Source organism: Anolis sagrei, chromosome 5 (assembly GCF_037176765.1).
Source record: "Anolis sagrei isolate rAnoSag1 chromosome 5, rAnoSag1.mat, whole genome shotgun sequence".
Lineage (NCBI taxonomy): Eukaryota > Metazoa > Chordata > Lepidosauria > Squamata > Dactyloidae > Anolis > Anolis sagrei.
Genome location: NC_090025.1, coordinates 173,406,518 through 173,422,704, shown reverse-complemented (window position 1 = coordinate 173,422,704; position 16,187 = coordinate 173,406,518). Strand labels below are relative to the sequence as shown.

The 16,187-nt window shown below is 42.1% G+C and overlaps 1 protein-coding gene across 2 annotated transcripts in view; it reads left to right on the top strand.

Moving 5' to 3' along the window:
• Positions 1-1,429: 1,429 nt before the first annotated feature.
• DENND2A (DENN domain containing 2A) overlaps positions 1,430-16,187 on the top strand; it is an 86,501-nt gene continuing 71,743 nt past the window's right edge. For both annotated transcript variants that reach the window (XM_060776838.2, XM_060776837.2), the window contains exon 1: positions 1,430-1,512. The gene's annotated coding sequence lies outside the window, so the exon portion shown is untranslated. The remainder of the gene's footprint in view (positions 1,513-16,187) is intronic.

Here is a 16,187-nt window from a genome sequence, read left to right as displayed (position 1 = left end):
TACTTCGCTGTGGATATTGTCACCATACAGGAGCAGAGGTGCCCTCTATACCATGTCTTGTTGCATTAAGTCGAGTTTTCCGCCATCTGTGCTCTAGTCATCGTCCTTCCCATTTCATTTCCTTGGAGGTCTCTGTATACCAGGAAGCCTGAGAGGGCAGGGAGGACGTTTGAGAGCAATCATGTCAATGATTGAATGTTTGCCCTATGTTGGAAACCACCCTGAGTCCTCTCAGGAACCCCATAGAACACAATAGCTTGTTAGGAATTGTGGGAGTTGAAGTCCAAAACACCTGGAGGGCCCAAGTTTGCTCATGCCTGAAGGCCTCCTAGAATCTCAAAGTACCATGGGTGCCTTGCCGGTTAACTGAGAGGTGACTGTAATAATAACTTGTCCAAGTGTTGTCCTAGCCTACTAAGGGTACATCTGTAGGAGCCCCAGTGGTGCAGCGGGTTAAACCCCTGTGCTGGCAGGTCTGAAGGTTGGTGGTTTGAATCCGGGAAGAGCGAGGATGAGCTCCCTCTATCAACTCCAGCTCTCCATGCGGGGACATAAGAGAATCCTCCAAGGATGGTAAAACATCAAAACATCCGGGCATCCCCTGGGCAACATCCTTGCAGACAGCCAATTCTCTCACACCAGAAGTGACTTGTAGTTTCTCAAGTTGCTCCTGACATGACAAAAAAAAATATCTGGAGAATTAATGCAGTTTGACACCACTTTAACTGCTGTGATTCAATGCTATGGATACTGTTATGCTATGGAGTTATGGTATACTATGGAGTTAAGGTTTTTACAAGCTCTGTAGTCATCTCTGCCAAAGAGTGCTGGTGCAGCACCAAACTACAACTCCCAGGACTCCATAGCACTGAGCTGGAGCAGTTAAAGTGGCAGCTAAACTGCAATCATTCTATAGTGTAGACTAGACCCTCAGCAGGCCCCCTTTCCCCCCAAGTCCTGCAGTGTCCTTTTTCCTCTCTCTCTCTCTCAATTTCTCTCTCCAAGCCAGCTGCAGATTAGCTCACTGGAAAGAAGTCAGGATGGGTCAGGCGAGGGGAGGGTGGGAAGGGAGAAAGACACAGGAGAAGGAAGAGGAGGAGGAGGAGGAGGAAGAGAAAAAAGCAGGGGGAGGGAAAGAAGAAGAAGAAGAAAAGGGGGTGGTATTAACTTCCTAAAGTTTGGAAAGGACCACAACGTCGAGGGATTTGCAAACTAGAGGAGGGAAAAAATGGGGTCCTGAAGCTGCTTGGGGAAAGGGAGAGAGAGAGAAGTTTGCCGAGAGGAAGGAGAGGGGGAGAAGACGTCTTTGGAGGAGAGAGAGAGAGAGAGAGAGAGAGAGAGAGAAAGGGGGGAAGAGGGAGAGAAAGACGAACAAAAGGGAGGAAGGGGGTGGAGGAAGGGAAAGAGGCGGAATTATGAGCCCAGAGGCGGCTGCTTGTGCCTCTTTCCTCTCCAGCCCCAGTTCGACCAAGATGAGGACGGAAAGCAGCTCTGGTGCTGCCAAGGAGAAAGGTAGGCACAAGGGAGGCAGCCAAGGATCCTCCTCTCGGGGTGATCTCTTTCTTTATTTCCCCTTCCTTTATGAGTTCTTGCACCTGGGGAGGCAGCCCAAGCTTGGGAGGTAAGCTGCCTAGGGTTGTGCCTGTGATGTGTCTCTTGGGGGGCATCTACACACTGTAGAATCCATGGAGTGTGACTCCCATTTCAAAGTCTCGTTTCTTTCCTGTCCATCCAGCTTCCTACTCAGAAATCCATGGGTTTGGGGGGTCTTGTGTGAGTCACGGCATCTGGGGAGGCAGCTCAAATTTGGGGGGGGGGAGGGGGAGAGAACGTGCCTCTTGGAGTGCCTCATTGTAAAGAATGATCTAATACAGTGTTTCTCAACCTTCCTAATGCTGCGACCCTTTAATACAGTTTCTCTCCCCAAACATAAAATTATTTTCGTTGCTAAAAAACATTATTAGTAACCATGTAGCAAAATCCAATCCAATTCAGCATCTTTGGATGCTGCATTGGATTGGATTTGGCTACACAAGTTGCTAATAATGTTTTTTTTAATGGATTTTTAACTTGATGGTTTTATTTAATGTGTGATGTTGTGGTATATTGTGTATGGATTTTGTATGTGCTGGTATCAAATTGTTGCCTATGTAAGCCGCCCTGAGTCCCCCTTTGCGGGTTGAGGAGGACAGGGTACAAATCTTGGAGATAAATAAATAACTGTAATTTTGCTACTGTTATGAATCGTAACGTAAATATCTGATATGCAGGATCTATTTTCATTCACTGAACCAAATTTGGCACAAATACCCGATATGCTCACATTTGAATACTGGTGGGGTTGGGGGAGGGGTTGATTTTGTCATTTGGGAGTTGTAGTTGCTGGGATTTATAGTTCACCTACAATCAAAGAGCATTGTGAACTTCACCAGTGATGGAATTGAACCAAATTCAGCACACAGAACTCCCCTAACCAACAGAAAATACTGGAAGAGCTTGGTGGGCCTTGCCCTTGAGTTTTGGAATTGTAGTTCACCTCCATCCAGAGAGCACTGTGGACTCAATGATGGATCTGGACCAAGCTTGGCACGAATATTCAATATGCCCAAATGTGAACACTGGTGGAGTTTGGGGAAAATAGACCTTCAATCTAAGAGCATTCTGAACCTCACCAATGATAGAATTGGGCCACATTTCCCACACAGAACCCCTGTGACCAGTAGAAAATACTGTGTTTTCTGATGGTCTTTGGCGACTCCTCTGACACTCCCTTGTGACCCCCTCAGGAGTCCCGACCCCCAGGTTGAGAAACGCTGCTTTATGGGTTCTTGCACCTGGGGAGGCAGTCCAAGCTTGGGAGGTAAGCTGCTAGGGTTGTTTCTGTGATGTGACTCTTGGGGTGCATCATTCTTCACTGTGACTCCCAGTTCAAAGTCTCATTTCTTCTTCCTACTCAGAAATTCTTGGGTTTTGGGGGTCTTGTGTGAGTCACTTCATCTGGAGAGGCAGCTCAAATTTGGGAGGGAGGACTTGACTGCTGTAGTGCCTCATTGTAAAGAATGATCTAGTAGGAGGAAGCTGGCTAAGAGAGGGAAAAGGAGGAATAAGACATTGAGATGAGGACAATGGTTCTTGTCTTGTAAAAAGAATCCAATTCCTTGCTGGTGGATCTTTCTGAGCAGTTTGGAGACTTCTGGTTGACTTTTCATCTGTGGGCAATGATAAAGTGGGGATGGATATTGGGAAAAGCAGATTTCTTTTGTAGGATCCCCCCCCCCCCCGCCAAACCCCTTAAAAAAACTGTGACTTTTGGCAAAAAGCTGTAAGTTGTCATTGCAATGGCTGTCTCCAAAGAGCTGGTTTCAACATGTAGAGGAAAACAATGCAGCAGAATTTATGTAATTTTTTGCACACAGCAATGAAGTATTTTACCAAGTTTTATGGCTGACTGCAAGGAGTTGTATGGGTCAGCAGAAGGTCGTCTTCTTTTTTGCCGCAGTTTCTGTATTTCTTGAAATATTATTAAATTCTCCCTCTTTTTTTAAAGCAGAGAAGGTGTTTTGGTCTGATGATAATAGGCGCATTCAAAATGGTGACAATGTTCATTGGTATTTTCATCTGCATCTACGGCAGGCATCCTCAGAGATTGTGAGGTCTGCCAGAAACTAGGATATATAAACTCAATTTTCCTAGTTTCCAACAGACTCACAACCTCTAAAGATATCTGCCACAGATGTAGGCGAAATGTCAGGAGAGAATACTTCTAGAACATGGCCATACAGCCCAAAAAACCTACAACAACCCAATAATTATTTTCCCCTTAAGGATCCTCACCCATCCTGCAGTGAAGCATGAAATGATTCGATTGTTTTCTCCTTGATGAGATTTGCAAGGAGATAATGGAGGAGAGATGGGATTATCTTGTTAAAAGGAAGGGAAGAAGGCTTTCAAGAGATCTTGAGAGTCAAATCAGGGCTCATTCAAAGTCCAAACTGGTGATCAATTCTCTTGACTGAAAACTTTAAAACTGGAATCAGGAAAATATTGTGTGTTGGCTTTTTAAAAAAGAGAACTCTTGCATAATGAGCCACCAGTTTCTTGCCTCACATTTGAAAAAAAATGTTATAAATTGTGGGAGTGAGTGAGGAAAATTGTGTGGTGTCACTTTACTTCCTCTTTTCAGCAGTTCTGTGTCCATGCCTGCTTGTATGCATGTTCTGGTCCAACTTACCTTTTTGAACTTATCTTCCTCTATGAGCCAGTTAGAGCATTAAGATCTGCTGCTGAGGCCCTTCTCTCAGTCCCACTCCCTTCACAAGCACAATTGGTGGGGACGAGAGACAGGACCTGCTCAGTGGTGGTCCCTCAGCTATGGAACTCTCTTCCCATTGACATCAGATTGGCCCACTCCCTCCTGAAGTTTAGGAAAAAGCTAAAGACCTGGCTCTGGGAACAAGCTTTCGGGGTGTAGTCCAATTATGGAATATGTAACATGGAAATCGACTTAAATGCAGTATCAAGAATAACAACTTGGGGGTGAGCATTATGTTTTAATGTGTATTAATTGTTTATATTTTTATTGTATTATAGTTTAATATGTTTATTTGTAATTGTATTTTATCATGCGGCATTGAATCTTGCTTTATTTGTAAGCTGCTCTGAGTTCCCCTCGGGGTGAGAAGAGCCAGATAGAAATATAGTAAATAATAAATAAATAAATGAATAAATGTGTGTACACAGACACAGAGATATACAAGAAGCATCCATAACAACCTATCAATGAGCTATTGTAGTTTAATGAAGAGGTACCAGGGTTCCAATGTGGCACTAAAACTTTTCAGTATTGCACAAACGTATCTCTTATTTTTTTAATAGTTATCTTTAGCAAGAATATAGAGTAAGATCATTTACTTCAAACAGCAAATTTGGAGGAAATATTCTTTAAGAGAGTGCAGAATGGGCATCTAATTCATTTGTTTATATATTTTTATCTCTATGAGGAAGAATCACTGTTGACAGTTTCTGTGCCAGGCATATCACAGGGTTTTGAGTCATCTTTGGTTTCAATATTTCATTTGTAAATCTGAGATAAATTGTCTAGCATGGGTGAGTGGATAACGAGGCTTTATAGGGGAAAAATTGAAAATATTATACCTACCCATCCCAATACTATCCAGCCATATGGTCACAATGATAAATTTCCATTGTCTAGAAAATTTAATGCATCACAACAGGATGCCCTGGATATAGCTACAAAGTGTTCCATAACTTTGTGTAAAGCTCTAAATTTCCAGCATCAGTTTCTCAAATGGAATAACTGAGACAGGCACATTTTTTCCTCCTAAATTATAGGGAGGAAAAGTAGTAATAAATTTTAAAAAATCGGGAGGGGGAAAAGCTCACTCAGAGCTGAAGGTTGTTGTAGTAATGCTGTTCCATCCTCTTGCTACTATGAACATCAGCCTAAATTCAATACATTTTGTTTGAATTTCAACATGCATGTTTGGTAATTTTGGCATGTTACAAAAATAGATTTGCACTTCATTGGTAGCATTAAGTAATTGAATAATGCAGTACTTCTCATGGCCTTTTGCAAAGTCATCTCCAGAATCTCTTGCTAAGAATTGGTGCAGGTAGAATGGGCCTTTCCATGGCAAATCAACATGACAGTGGTTCTCAACCTGTGGGTCCTCAGGTGTTTTGGCCTACAACTCCCAGAAATCCCAGCCAGTTTACCAAGTGTTAGGATTTCTTCACACGTTTGTGCTAAAATCTAACAGTGTACTTCATTTGCCCTCAGCCATAACAAGCCTGCCTACTCTTAATGATGTGACCAGTTGGGACTGGAATATGATGTGTGCAGAAGCTTTATTGCTATGTGCCTTCAAATTGTTTGTGCCTTACGGATGCCCTGTTCCAGGGTTTTCTTGGAAAGATTTGTTCAGAAGGGCTTTGCTTTTGCCTTCCTCTGAGGCTAACAGGAAGGCAAGGCTTGCCCATGGTCTCTTGGTGGGTCTCTGTGTTCAAGTGGGGATTTAAAGCTTTATCTCCAGTGTCGTTGTCCAGTGGTTATTAACCTGTAAGTCCCCAGGTCTTTTGGCTTACAATCCCCAGAGATCCCAGCCAGTTTACCAGCTGTTAGGGTTTCTGGGAGTTGAATGCCAAAACATCTGGGAACCCACAGGTTGAGAACCAGCACACTACGCCATTCAGATTATTGTGGCTATCTCTCCAAAAATGGTTATGAGAGCTGACCCCTTATTCTGGTCAATTTTTACTCCCATTCTAAGCAATTTTACAAGGTATTGCGATTAGACAATTGTTATCTCCAGTTAATATGGGACTTTAAGACTGCAATCAAAAATATACTGAATATGGAGTAAGACCCATTGGAAAACTAGACTTTCCTTCAGACAAAAATACATACTTTTTCTTGGTGTACATTTTTGGGTTTTTTTTGCAAATCGTGTTAATATACCTTGCTATCTCTCTAAATGTTTTCTCCACTTCTTTAGAACTGGTGTAGGGGAAGGGAAACAAAGTTTGCAGGGCAATATCCAAGTTGAACACTGTCTGAGAGAATGACCAGTTTTGCTATTTCTCCTCCCTCGTCCCCACCCAGGGAAGGAAGAATGAACTACTTTTAACTAGTGCTTGTATGCACCAACTGCATCACATGATTAAGGTCCCAAGGCTGAGACCAAATTGAGGAGGAAAATGATACTCATGGGAATCCCAGCGCCTATCCCATCCCTTCATTGGAAATACCAAAAGGGATTTATTTCCCTTGCACCCAGTCCCATAGGTTGCAGAATATAGTGCTTGAGGTTGTGTGAGAGTGACCTCTGGTACATCTACACCAGGTATGGGTAAACCCAGGCCTGGGGGCCAAATGCAGCCCCTTAGGCTTTTTTCTCGGGTCCTCCTCTTCTCACCATCCTATCCTTTCTTCCTTTTTTCTTTTCTTCTTCCTTCCCTCCCCCCTCTACTTCCTTCCTGTCCTCTTTCTCCTTCCATCCTTTCCTTCCACCCTTTCGTCCTTCCTTCCTGCCTTCCCTCCCTCTTTCATCCCTCTTTCCCTCTCTCCTGCCTTCCTTCCCTTTTGTCTTTCCTCCCTCCATTCTCTTCCACCCTTTCTTCCTTCTTTCTCTTATTCCCTTCCTCCTTTCTATTTTTCCTTCCTCCTTTCCTTACAGGGGATGTTCAGTTGGGAAAAGATAGAGAGAGAACATGAGAGCCACATTTCAAGATTTAAAAGGGTGTCCCATTGAGGAGGAGGGAGAAGACGGATTTTCTGCTGCTCTAGAGTCCAGGGCACAAGGGAGCAGTGGTTTCAAATGACAAGGAAAGAGATTTGACTGAAAAGATTAGGAAGAACTTCCTGGAGAGTGTCATAGGCTGCCTCAGGGTGTTGTGGAGTCTCCTTCTCTGGAGAGTTTTTTCGGCAGAGGCTATCTATTAGGAATGATTTGATTGTGTCTTCCTGCATGGCGGGGGGTTGGACTGGATGGTCCTTGGGGGCTCTTCCAGTTCTTATGATTCTAAGATTTTATATTGGGAGTAGGCAATACGGGGTCTAATGGATACACTTTTTCTCTCCCGTCCACCATCTCATCCTGACCAAGGCAAGCCTGTCTTTCCTTCCTGTCTTTCCTTCACTTTCTGTCTCCAAAAGAGAAGAGGAAGGGGAGGAAAGGGAGATCTCCTCTCTTCAGCTTTCTCTCCTGCCCCAATCTTAAAGGGACCCCCTTCCCTTCACATAAACCCCTTTTTATATAAAGGCTGAGCCTTCCAGGGGAGAGGCGTGTGCATAAGCTGAGTGAAATAAAGAGAGTGAAAGTGAGAGATGGGTATGACAGGAGGGAAAGGCTCTCTTCCTCTCTGGGCAGCCAGTCCTCCTAGCAAGGAGGGTACTTGAGGAGAATGCTCTCCCTTCTGGCCCACCTATCCCACTCCAGCCCGCCATGCAGCTGCCAAGTTAGAACGTTTCACCCTGTAGAATTAATGTTGCTTGATACCACTTTAAGTGCAATGGCTCTGTGATAATGGGATCCGGGAGTTGTTGTTTGGTGAGGTTCAAGAACTATCTGGCAGAGAAGGCTAAACACCTTGTAACACTATAGGTTCCATGATTCCATATCACTGAGCCATGTCAGTTAAAGTCCTGTCAAACTGTATTAATTCTACAGTGTAGATGCACCCCTAGAAGCCTTTTTCAGATGGTGCTCTTCTCACATGCTTTAGAACACTTATTCTCAGTCTTTACTCCTTCATCTGTTTTAAACTTCAGTTCCCAGAATCCATGATTATTTTCTGAGATGCCTAGGAATTCTGTGAACTGAAGTCCAAGGAGGACCAGCATTTGAGAACTTTAGAACAATTGGTTAGCTTGCTCCTTCATCTAACCCCTGGGAAGATTGGGACATGTTCATAATTATCACCTCAATCAAAAAGTTCATGTCCACCCAGCATATCAACTTTATCAACAATTATGCCATGTCCTCATCACATTTCTGTACTGTCTTTCCTTCCAAGGGATGTAATTGGCTTATATATTAAAGTTAGGTGACTTCATTCAATTCTCAAAACATTGATTTAATCCAAAACCACAATGTGAACAGGAATTTGAACAGAGTTCTATACAGTTCAAATAAAAATATCCATGTGTTGTAAGCCAATACTTGTTGTATGAAGAACCACTTCAAGATAGTTTATTTTCCTCTATTCTTGTCTCTGTGTTGAGAAAAATCAGTAACTGTTGTTCTGTTCCTTATTCAAGTTGTCTTGCCTTGAGGGGGAATTTTTTCGCATTGCTCCGGAGAGCAGGTGTGGTTATACTACTCCTTGAATCACCTTCCTCTGGACATGCTGTAATTCTATAGTGGTAGAGATGAATTCTCCCATGAGCTGAAAGGATTTTGTGGTCACATTTGGGCTAAGAAGAAGAGTTCTGTCTTGTGCAATGCACTAAATAGAGAAAGTGAACAAGAATTTTTCTCCCTTTCTTCTGTAGTCGAAGAACTCAAAGTTGACCAATGAAATCAGTTGGCAACAAAATTCCAGACAGACTAATGCGTTATTCATGCACGGGGCTCATTTTTACAAGATGTGGTAATGTCCTATGACTTATACAGCTTTAATAATGAAGGATTCAATCAATGAAGGGAAATGTATTTGTCTTTTACATGTTTTTGGCTCACAATTTGATCAATCCCATCAGTCGACAGTAGGACTTGTAGCCCACAAAAATCTAAAGGGATTGATCTGCCTTTGAATTAGAAACATTTGTGAAGGGTAGACCTATAGAGAACCTATTGTTCAAGATGGCTGAATAGATCCTCCAACATCAGAGCCAATATTCCCAAAACCGATCCGTAACCCTTTTGGTACGAATGTTGGAGAGAGGTCCCTGGTCAAGTGATCCCTGGTCAACAAAGGGGTTGGACCCACTGATCTACAGTATATTGTGTGAGGAGAAGAGCAAAGAATGCTATGGAGCAAACTATTGAAATGAGCTAATTTAGGTGTCACAGTTGCTATCAATCATAAGCTCATATTAAGCATTTCAGCTTATATTCTCTTTTATACTTAAGTATACCACTTCTTCCTTGGAATTATTTTGATGATAATGATAGCAACTGAGAATCTTTCTCTGGATTGGCTCAATAGTTCTTTCTCATCTATTGCAATGGAGGTTGCATTCCTTCTCTATCTGGTCAAGCCTCTACTTGGAATTTGCTGTAAGTCAATTCCTTTTCCTCTGTTCTTTTTAAAGTAATTCCTGCTAATGATGTAGTGAGGTTATTAAAAAAATAGATTTCCCCTTAGGTTAGAACATGAGGCCAGATAAATTATTGCTGTCATGCCTCTGACCATGAATCCACAAACTTGTGATGGTATATGTATATTCATCCACTCCTTGCTTCTAGTCCAACAATATCACCCATCTTCTAGTAATGTTGATGTAAAAGCAGGCACCAGGGTGAAGTTGGAAGAATTTCCAGCCATCTTTGATTCTCTATTTATACATTGGATGTGATAAAATATTTTGTCAAAAACATTCTTTTATGTAGCATGGCTAGTTTGTGTTGATGCCTCTAGAGACTGTGGGAAAGAACATATGAGGGACATGACCCAAGGCACAGATTAATGGTACTTTTACTTCTGAATAAACATAATTATAATACGGCATGAAGTTTACTTATTTGATTGGAGGGTGTAATTTTAGGATGTGGGGTGGGGGGGGAGGGGTGCTGGAAACTTGCCGAAGGATTTTATTTCAGTTTAATTTATATATTATCAAAAGTTCCATGTAGGTGTTTTGGGGGTGGGGGGCGGGTGACAAGCTGAGTGCAAGGCATACTTTTTCAGAAGTACAAAATAAAGGAGTTTTTAGTCAATTGAAGGTGCTCCCTTCTTATTCATATCTATATCTATATAAATTAGCCTGGCATATACCAAATTCCAGGAGCCCCTGGTAGCCCAGTGGGTTAAACCCTTGTGCCGGCAGGACTGAAGACCAACAGGTCATAGGTTCAAATGTGTGGAGCTGTCAGCTCCAGCTCCCCATGTGGGGACATGAATGAAGCCTCCCACAAAGATGGTAAAACATCAAAACATCCGGGCATCCCCTGAGTAGCGTCCTTGAAGACAGCCAATTATCTCACACCTGAAGCGACTTGCAGTTTCTCAAGTTGCTCCTGACACACACACACTCACAAAACCAATAATCAAATTCCACATTACTATTGTAATCCAGAACTGCAAAGACTTTTAAATAAAAAAAATCTGAACTCAGACTCGGTCAGTCTTATACAAGATCCAGGTTTCTAGATGTCTATGTTCTAGTTAACCCCTATCAGTTGACCGTGGTTTGTAGTGGGCGCAATAGTTGTTTATTTCAGGTTGTCCTTTGAAATCTTCCACATGATGGTAAATTATTCTAGGGAACTATTCTGTAAACCTAGGTTACATTGATATCACATTCTCTGACAAGACAGACAATTGTACATAGATAAGAGGTATATATAGGCTTTCCCATCTTCTGGCATCTTGGAGGCTTATGCTCGGTTCTGACCATGGGGGGGGGGGTGTTGCTCCATCTACCTGCCAAAGAGCTTTGTTTGTAAACTTTCTCTTTGATCGAATCACTGGCATTTTCTGGCATTTCCTTATGGGTACCTTTAAATGCTTCCCTGCTTTTAAACGGTACCTATTTATCTACTCACATTTTCCTTTTGAACTGCTAGGTAGGTAGAAGTTGGGCAAAACGCCAGTAGCTAACCCTGACCCAAGCTTCAAACTGTCAACCTTTTGACAACATTTACTGTGGCTGGTGGTTTAACCTGCTATGCTAAAGCCCAGCCCACAAGCACAGTTCTCTGTGCTTTTTCTGTTGCTAATGCCCACTGGTTAAGGTGCAGGATGGCAGTTAACTTCCTGACTGACATAATCTCAGAAATTAAATAGGTATAGTTTGTTGCACAGCAGCGGATTTTACCCAGCGCCCAAAGTCCAAATGCAATAAACTCACAGACAAGAGGAAAAATGAACAGAAAGATGAAACATAAACTTGCAATCAAACAGTACTAGAAACTCACATAGTCCACCAAAGAAGGCATCTTAATCTTAAATCAAATGAGAGAGCAAAACATAAATCTTGAGTAAATAGCTTTTCCACCATAGCCTCCTTCAGAGTAGCTTCTCCATGCTGTTCCCCAGAGCAAAGCCTTTGAGCACACTGTATTCTAAAAACTCATACAGGTATAGCCCATTGGGTGTGGTCTTGCTGGTTGACCTACATTCCCAGATGTACATAATAATTCAACACACATACACTTGGTCGTGCTATGACTTACCACAACATAGTTTACTTACCAGTAAGATAAAATAGTAGTTGATAGTTATATTCACTAAGATGTTTGTGAGCTGTGTGAGAGTTTGATCTATAGATATTGATCAGTGGTTCCTAATCTTTTTTTGACCAGAAACCACTCTCCAACATTAGTACCAAAAGGGTTACAAATCAGATTTTGGTCAACTTTAGATTTGGTTTGGGGTGCTGATTCTGAAAACCACATCAACTCTTGTTTCCGATACAGAACATATGCCATGGTCAGCGACAGGGAAGGAGTTGCAGGCAGTGTGAAAGGAGTGGAGAGAAAATAAAATAAATAAATAAAGAGGAAGGAGGCTTGCAGACCAGATTTTCATCCTCGTGGCCCACTGGTGGTCCACAGCCCACAGGTTAACAAGCAGTGATATAGATACACACCACTTATTTATAAGAAAAACCTCTTCTGTTAAACCACACAAACTGTGGTCTGTTTTGTACTGTGCACTGTGTAATCCATCCCAAAATAACCATAGTAGTTGATGAAGATGCTACAATTTTATTTTAGAGGTCGCTATCAACAAAACTGTAGCTCCCTTCAAAGATTCTGGTGTTAAAACCACAGCAAAGCCCAGTCCTGGCCAATGACATGTTAATAGATGTTTGTTTATGCTCCTGTGGTAAGACCATGTGGATTTTTATAGTTACGCAATGTATTATGGATGGGTTTTGTTTTATTGTTTTAGTAAAACTTTGTGGTTGTAGTTCTTTGAACCACCAGGAATTTAACAACTGTCACAGAGTCAATTAGACTAGTGCAGGTTGGCCTGGAAACCTCCAGATACTTTTAATCAGGCTCCATCTGCCCCTTTTTACTTGTTCTTAGCATGTTTTGTTTAGTTTTGCATTTCACCTGTTTCCAACTGTTTGAAACTGTTTGGTTGTTGATGGTCAAAAGAATACAGAACATATTGACAGATTCCAGAGATAATTTATGTTGTTGTTCTTATATTTTAAACATAATTACTGAGTTAGCCATCTTTCTGTCAGAATTGGATTTGATACTGTAATGAATTTGGGAAGTGTTTTTAATATTTTTGGTGGCATTTTCTTTATTTACCTTTAGTGTATGATACATTCTTGTCGTGAACTGCTCTAGGATCTATTTCATGTAATCCTAGATTTTGATTTGACTTTTCATAATTTTGTCTAATCTTCTGCCAGTTCATTAAACCCTCAGTTTGTTTGTTTATCGTGTCAGAAGCAAATTAAGGCTACAGTTAAAATGTTTTTTTTTTTAAAACACACACACACACAAAGAAAGTTAAAAACTTGGCATTTCCTTTGACCAGAAGCTGTCCATTTGGAGTGCCTCTGTTGTGGCTGTAAAGAGGTCCTCCATTTGGCATGTGGCAAGGCTCAGACTGCATTATAGTAAGTGGCTTGTGATTTGCTCTTCTCCACACTCGCATGTCGTGGACTCCACTTTGTAGCCCAATTTCTTAAGGTTGCTCTGCATCTCGTGGTGCCAGAGCGCAGTCAGTTCAGACCATTCCAAGTTGCCCAGTCTTCTACATTCCCAGAAGGGAGTTTCTCATCCAATGTCAGCCATGGGTTGAGGTTCCGGGTTTTAGCCTGCCTTTTTTGGACTCTCGTTTGCTGGGGGTATTCCTGTGAGTATCTCTGTACATCTTAAGAAGTTGTTTCTTGATTTTAAGGCATTGGCATGTTGGCTGATAACCAAAGGATGGGCTAGAGATGCCAATGCTTTGGTCTTTTCATTATTAGCTACTACTTCCCGGTGGATGTCAGGTGGTGCAATACCGGCTAAACAGTATAATATCTCCAGTGGTGTTAGGCGTAGGCATCCTGTGATAATGTGGCATGTCTCATTAATTTTGTAAATATCTGATAGGCAGAATGCGTTTTCATTCACTGGACCAAATTTGACACAAAGACATGATATGCCCAGATTTGAATACTGGACAGGTTGGGGAGAGTATTGATTTTGTCATTTGGGAGTTGTAGCTGCTGTGATTTATAGTTAACCTACAATCAAGGATCATTCTGAACTCTACCAATGATGGAATTGAACCAAACTTGGCTCACAGAACTCCCATGACCAACAGAAAATATTGGAAGGATTTGATGGGAATTTACCTTGAGTTTTTGGAGTTGTAGTACACCTACATCCAGAGCACACTTTGGACTCAAACAATGATTGATCTGGATCAAACTTGGCATGAAACCTCAATATGCCCAAATGTGAACACTGGTGGAGTTTGGGGAAAATAGACCTTAACATTTGGGAGAGGCTGGATGGCCATCTCTTGGGTGTGTTTTGAATGAGATTTTCCTGCTTCTTGGCAGGAGGTTGGACTGGATGGCCCACAAAGTCTCTTCCAACTCTGTCATTCTGTATAGTTGCTGGGATTGATAGTTCACCTACAATCAAAGAGCATTCTGAACCCCACCAAGAATAGAAATGGGCCAAACTTCCCACATAGAACCCCCATGACCAACAGAAAAGTCTGTTTTCTGATGGACTTTGGAGACCCTTCCAGGGGTCCCAACCCCCGGGTTGAGAAACGCTGTGTTAAAGGAAAGTTAAGTAAGGATGTATAAGCTCTGTGTCCCAACTCTCCCAAGAGATGTATTCACATGGTGAACATCTTAACATGAATTACGGCGTCCAGTGTGATGGTGCTAGTTTTGTGGTGGCCACTTGCAAATTGCAACAGTCTATCTTTCAGCAAGTGTGAGGGAAATTTCATGAGATAGCCACGAAATCTACAATGTTCAGTAGATTTATGCGTACCTCTTTTTTATACAACTACATCTATGCAACTAATGTAAAAGTCTTATACCATAGACTCCTATAAAAAATAGATATGCAATTATTTTCTTTTTGGATGCAGGGTTTCATCATTCTTTGCTCCTGTAAGGTAAAGGTAAAGGTTTCCCCTGACATTAAGTCTAGTTGTGTCCGAAACTGGAGAGTGGTGCTCATCTCCAGTTCTAAGCTGAAAAGCCAGCGTTGTCCGTAGACACTTCCATGGTCATGTGCCCAGCATGATTGCATGGAGCGCTGTTACCTTCCCATAGAAGCAGTGCCATTTTATCTACACACATTTGCATGTTTTCAAACTGCAAGGTTGAAAGAAGCCGTGCCTAACAGCGGGAGCTCACTCCACTTCCCAAATTCGAACTCCCAATCTTTTGGTCAGCAAGTTCATCAGCTGAGCGATTTAACCCTCTGCACCTCCAGAAGTGATTCAGTAATGTGAAATGTTATGACTTAAATAATACACTAAAGCCACCAGATGCCATCTGATCTTAGAAGCTAAGCAGGATCAGCTCTGATTTGTACTTGGATAGGCCAATGAATACCAGGTGCTTTGGACTATATTCCAGAGGAAGGAACTGAGAAAACCATCTCTGAAATCCATAGGGTTGCTATAAATCAAGAGGTAACCTGACGTTACTCACACACATGTGAAATGTGGCTGTGGTGACATATTTGCAGCCTTTGCTCAAAGGCTTCAGTTAATGAGCACAGATGCATTGCATTCATTGCATGCATATGTGAGTACAACTTTGGGCCACAGATCAAACCCGAGAAAAGGAAGTGAGGGTGTAGTAAGCAGCATGTTGCTTTATTCACCAGATACTGAGTGGGTTGAGCTCATTGCTGTTTTCCTGAGAGTGAAAGATTTCCATTCTTTTCAAACAGCTGTAGAAGTTCTTGCTCTGTCAAGTAGGGAAGTGTGTGTGTATGTCTGTTTGTGTGTGCGGAGGGTGGAGGACGCTTATGTGATGGAAAAGAGCAGAAAATTGCTTTTCCTGAATGCTTCCTTCTCTCTTTTTGCGCATTGGCTACAAGCCAGGCATGCTGGAAACTCTGCTCACATGATGGGAGGGGAGTGGGTGTGAGGAAAGAGGCCCACAAAAAGAAAAATGGGGATAAGTGTGGTGGAAAAAACAAAAGGCAAGTGGATACTGAGCTAAGCTTTAAATCTGCTAAGCGATTTCTAACTAGTGCTGGAAACGTTTTCAGTCTGAAAGTTCACGTACGTCTAGCCTTAAATGAATCATTAGTACTTTTGCGTGTCCTGGAAGTTAGAGTTGTAATTCTCTCCTTTGTAGAATCCATTTCAAGGGCAACATTTGTATAGAACTGCTACACTTCTCCCACTAGTATTTGTATGTGGTTCTTCTGAGTGTAGCTGTTTGTCCCCTAACATACAAGCGAATTGGTGAAAGAGAAAAGCTAGATGTGTTGACGAAGGCTTTCATGGCCAGATTCACTGAATTGCAGTGAGTTTTCCGGGCTGTATGGTCATTTTTCAGAAAC